Source organism: Elephantulus edwardii, unplaced genomic scaffold, assembly GCF_000299155.1.
Source record: "Elephantulus edwardii isolate Elephantulus edwardi_28Jun2011 unplaced genomic scaffold, EleEdw1.0 scaffold00656, whole genome shotgun sequence".
NCBI classification, from domain to species: domain Eukaryota; kingdom Metazoa; phylum Chordata; class Mammalia; order Macroscelidea; family Macroscelididae; genus Elephantulus; species Elephantulus edwardii.
In genome coordinates, this window is record NW_006400406.1 from 52,948 (window position 1) to 58,032 (window position 5,085).

Genomic DNA, 5,085 nt, shown 5'->3' on the forward strand with positions numbered 1-5,085 from the left:
GCACAATTGATAACAGTGCATCTAAATTCCAAAATCAATCTCCACAATAGTCTACGTGTTTCCTATTGCCAAAGGGGTCCTTTAGAGTAGTGAGAGAAGATCTTCACCCTGAAGCCTACAGCGTCACTTTTCAGCAGGAAGTAGCTAAGAAAATACAGGGTTTCCTTTTCCTTATGAATCACGGTGAAATCTCTCTTAGGGAGATGTGATAGGAAATGGCTAAGGACTCACTGACAAAGGAGATTAATCAGAACTGGTTTTGACTAACACTGCGGCAATGGGACAATTAAAACAGACTTCCAAGGGGGGAAAAGAAAAGAAAAAGAGATGAATGAACTGCCGGGGTTGGTGGGGTGGGGGTGGGGCATAGAGAAAATAGTGCAATAATGAATGAATGGAAATCCAAAATCTCTGTAAATGTTCATTAAAATTAATAAAATAAAATTTTTTAAAATTTGAAATACAGGCATCTGAGTTGAGTTGGGTCAGTGACCTCATGGATAAAGCGGTTCCCTTTCTTTAGAATCAGCATGTCTCTCCTCATGCTCCTTCTCACGTTGTACCAATTTCCTTGCAGTTTTGATGTGGGAGCCCTGTAGATTCTTTCCTTCATGAATTTCCAGGAGAAAAGTTGATACTGTAAAATCTAGACTTTTAAAATCTGTTTCTAGGGAGGAGGGGGAATCTAGAAACAAGAACAAAATGAAAACTCAGGTGAAGAATCTTGGTCGTGCAATGGTTAAGCTGTAGATTGGTAACCTGAAAGTCCACGAGGTTCAACCCTTCCAGCCCCTCCAGAAAAAGAGCCCCTGATAGGCTCTGGGAAAACCACAGCCTAGAAAACCCCAGGCAGCAGTTCTGATCTGGAAACTGGGTAGACAAATTGCAATATGACACATGCTGCCGCAGTTAGAAGGAGCCCTGGTGGCATGGTGGTTAAAGTGCTCTGAAGGTCCGTAGTTTGAACTCTCCAGCCTTTCTCCTGGAGATGTGAAAGTCCTTCTGTAAGGATCTGACTCCAGAAGCAAATGGATCTATACTCTGTCCCTCAGAGGTCACTATGAATGTGATGCCAATGAGTTTTGGTTGCACTTTATGATTCATTTCTGCTTTGGTGCTGTGCATGGGGCAGGGAAGTGGAGTAAGGATGTTTTCAACTGCAAGGAATGTTTGAAAGTCCTGTAGAAAAAGAATCACTCTACCACATAAACCTCCCTGTTCATGTCAACAAATTAAGGCCAAGTAAGATAAAGTAAATGAGAACTTACAAAGATGAAATAAAATATCATGTGTTTGCATTAAAATCTCAGAACATTACCTAAACACTCTACATGAAAACTACAATTCCATCTTTTTATTCTTCAAATGACACCCAATCAGTTATACTCTTCTTCCTGATTCTAAATTAATTAGAACTGCATTTCCTATATCTGAAGATTTCCCAAAATAATCTATACTGGGTGTAAGTAGGTTCAACCCTCTGAGATAATGGCAAATTTGGAACTTCCCCTAATACTACTTCCTGATTCCAAGATTTAATAATATTGTCTCCACATCATCTATTTTCAATAACATTCCAGGGCAACTAAACAACTCCCCCAACATTCAGAGTACCTTAAGATAAACAGAAAAACAAGTGCCAGTTAAGAACTTCTGCTAATCTCATTGGTATTCAGCTATTCAGCTTTCGCCCGGTGTAATTTGGAAGATAATCACTCAATGATTCTGGAACATCCAAAATCTGACGTTCACACCACTACACAACTTGGATAATTGTCACTCATCCTCTCATCACTCATACGTGTGTGTGTGTGTGTACATGCACACACACGGTCTCATACAGTAGAGCTTGCTCTTTTATGGACCACACTTCTCTAATGCTCAACTTCATGGAAAAACTGCCGTTAATATCAGTTTCCTCTTATCTTGTTAGACCAGAACCAGGAGTCAACTGAAAGAGAAATTCTTCTAAACCAATGGGGTTATTTCGACATCAAAAGTGGTTCAACAATGTATTTAATTTCACCTACTAGTAGTCTGAAGTTTTAATTCATCTAGGACCAGGGAGAGTATTGTGACTGATTGGATAACATTTAAAGAATAAAAGGGTAGAATTGTGGTCTTCTTCTAGAGTGTTTAGGTAATGCTCTGAGATTTTAATTCACATATATGATATTTTTGTTCTTCCCATAGAATCCTTCAATATTGCAGCTCAAGCTTCAGTTCTTTAAGCTTGAGAAATGCTAAGTGTGTTCTTCCCTTTTGGTTTTATAATTCTAGCACATTTTGTTTTACCTTTGTTTCCTCATTTCAAAATTACATTTGTATTTACTTAATCCTATTTATATCAATTCTGGTTTTGGAGCCTTTAATTGTGGTCATGTGAAACCTGTACTTGGGCCAGGAAGCAGCAGTCAGAACGGAGCAGGGAAACACTGAACGGTTCAGGATCAGAAAAGGTGTGCATCAGCATTGTATGCTTTTCCCATATTTTTTCAATCTATATGCAGAACAGATCTTTCAGGAGGTTGGACTTTATGAGGAGGAGTGTGGCATCAGGGTTGGAGGTAGACTCATCAATAACCTGGGTTATGCAGATGACACAACATTGCTTACTGAAACTGAGGAAGACATGAGGTATTTGCTGCAGTAGCTCAAGACTCTAGTCATCAGTATGGATTGGAGTTCAACTCAAGAAAACAAAGATTCTCACCACTGGGCCAATTGGCCTTATAGCTTCATAATAGACAGAAAAGAGATTGAGATTGTTAACAAATTCAGCTTGCTTGGTTCCACAATCAATACTCTTGGCACCAGCAGTCAGGAAATCAAAAGGCCAATTGCATCGGGAAGGTGTTTTCAGGGACCTCCTAGAGTACAAAGAGCAATGTTGTCAATCTGGAGACTAAGGCTTACCTGATACAGTCCAAGGTCTTTGCAATTCCTTGCTATGCCTCAGGGAACCAGACAATGATTAGGGATGTTAGAAGAAGCCTTTGAGCTGTAGGGCTGCAGAAGAGTGTTGAACACACCCTGGACCTCCAGGAGAACAAACAGGTCTGGCCTTGAAAGTGTGAAGCCAAGCTGCTCCCTAGAGGCAAATATTTTGAAGCTCCATCTCACATACTTTGGGTACATGACCAGAAAGGAACAGTCTTTGGAGAGGGACAACATGCTTGGAAGGGTGGAGGAACAGCACAGGAGAGGATGAGATGGATAGATAGATAAGTGACTAGAGAAATGGGATTAGGTCCCTCAGAGGCGATGAGATTGGCTCAGGATAGGGCAAGGTTCAGCGGTAATGTACATAGGGATCCCGATGAGTCACAGACGCCTCGATGGCACATCTGAATATAGCCTTAACTGCCAAAAAACAAGGAATGTTGGAGAAGGTGCAGCCAGAGTGCTCCTTGGGGGCTAAAGGGCAAAGTTTGCTTGTGCTTTAGGCATATCGCTAGGAGAGGCTATTCTTTAAAGAGAGACATCATTCTCAGAAAGGTGGAGGGACTGCGAAGGGGGAGGAAGACCCTCAACCAGGTAGTTTGATGCAATGGCTGCAGCGATCCGCTCAGTGTGTCAGAGACGGTGAGAATGGCATGGGATAGAGCGAGATTCAGGTCTATAGTTGAAAGGAGTCATTATGAGTCATACTCGACGTCCAGTGCTGTCCAAGGACCTAAAACCAACAATTACATCTAATTATAAGCTATCATGGTAGCGAAGAGCAATAAGATGTGGGCTCCTAACGGAAAGGGTCGAGTTCACTGACTGTTGCGTGGGAGCGACATGATCAGTACATTTGTGTGGAAATTTACAGCCTTGGAAACCCCGTGGAGACTCATTAGGAAGTCGCAACTGGCTCTAAGGCAGTGCTTTATTTACACTCAATTTTGGAGTATTTTCACATACAATTTAGACAATCGTATGTATGTATGTATGTATTTCTTTTCCTATGTAAACGCGAATGTAATTTCCAAGACTCAAAAGAGTGCAGAAAATTATAATCAGAAAGGTTGTTAAGAGAATATAATCTCCATAGATTCAAACAAATAATGGAATGGGGGAACTCTGGGCAATTGGTAGCAAAAAATCAACCATCTCGACTATGAAAAAAAAAAAATACCATGTTATCATTAAGGTATCCTCTCTCCTCGAGCATAAAATGAACCTGGTAACTTCACTTCAGAGACTCACCAAAAGGGAGGGAGGAAAGGAAATGGGAACATCCGGCAGGAACCTGAAAAGATAGGGTAATGGTGGGCATAGTCTAATGGGGATTCATTTTCTAAAACTTGCTGGATGGGAGCCCCGCCCCGCTAGGCCGGAACCCTCCCCACCCCCACCTCCGCTCCCACACCCTCACTCCTGTGTTGCTCTTGGTTGGGGCCCTCCTCCCCGACCTTGCGATGCAGGGGCCCTGGGTACCTCGACCGCCCACACCGCTGCCGCTGCTGGTCTGGCATGGGGTGGGAAACAGCTGTTGAAATCCCATGAGCATGGGTGCTATTAAAAAAAAATTATTGAGAAGAAAATATCTGGGATTTATGTCTTATCTTTGGAGATTGGGAAGATGCTGACAGAGGATATGGAGAACAGATTCTTATCTACAGTGTGTCAGTTTCTCGTCAAAGATCCCAAGTTGCAGCAAGGTTACAATACTAAGGAATTTTCCCAGGGAGGCCAGCTTCTAAGGGCAGTGGCTCACAGGTGCACATCACCCACCCTGAATACCCTCATTTCTGTTGAGGTGGTTTTGGACTCCCTCAGTGTCCAGGAGTAAGTTCTTAATTTTGTTGACTTGATCAGGAATGTTGGGGCTTACTCCAAAGCCATTCAAGAACTCCTAGTGCAAGTAGAATACTGGCACAAACCCTTAAGGAGGACACGTAATGCAACCATAGTACCTTCCTGGCAGACATAAATCAGAAGAGGGGTGTCAAAGAGTCTTACAAAACAAAAAATAAAAAACAGCTGATGGCCTTGAAGAAGTTTGTGATGGTCAAAGTCCTCAGTGATTCCGTTGTGGTCCCTGTGGAATCTGAGGAGCTTGGATTTTACAGAAGTGGCCAAGCCAAGGAAAGCATC

The 5,085-nt window shown here is 42.3% G+C and overlaps 1 pseudogene; it reads left to right on the plus strand.

Annotated features, from left to right (window-relative positions):
- The first annotated feature begins 4,516 nt into the window (after positions 1-4,516).
- Positions 4,517-5,062, plus strand: LOC102847602 (annotated as a pseudogene).
- The last annotated feature ends 23 nt before the right edge of the window (positions 5,063-5,085 follow it).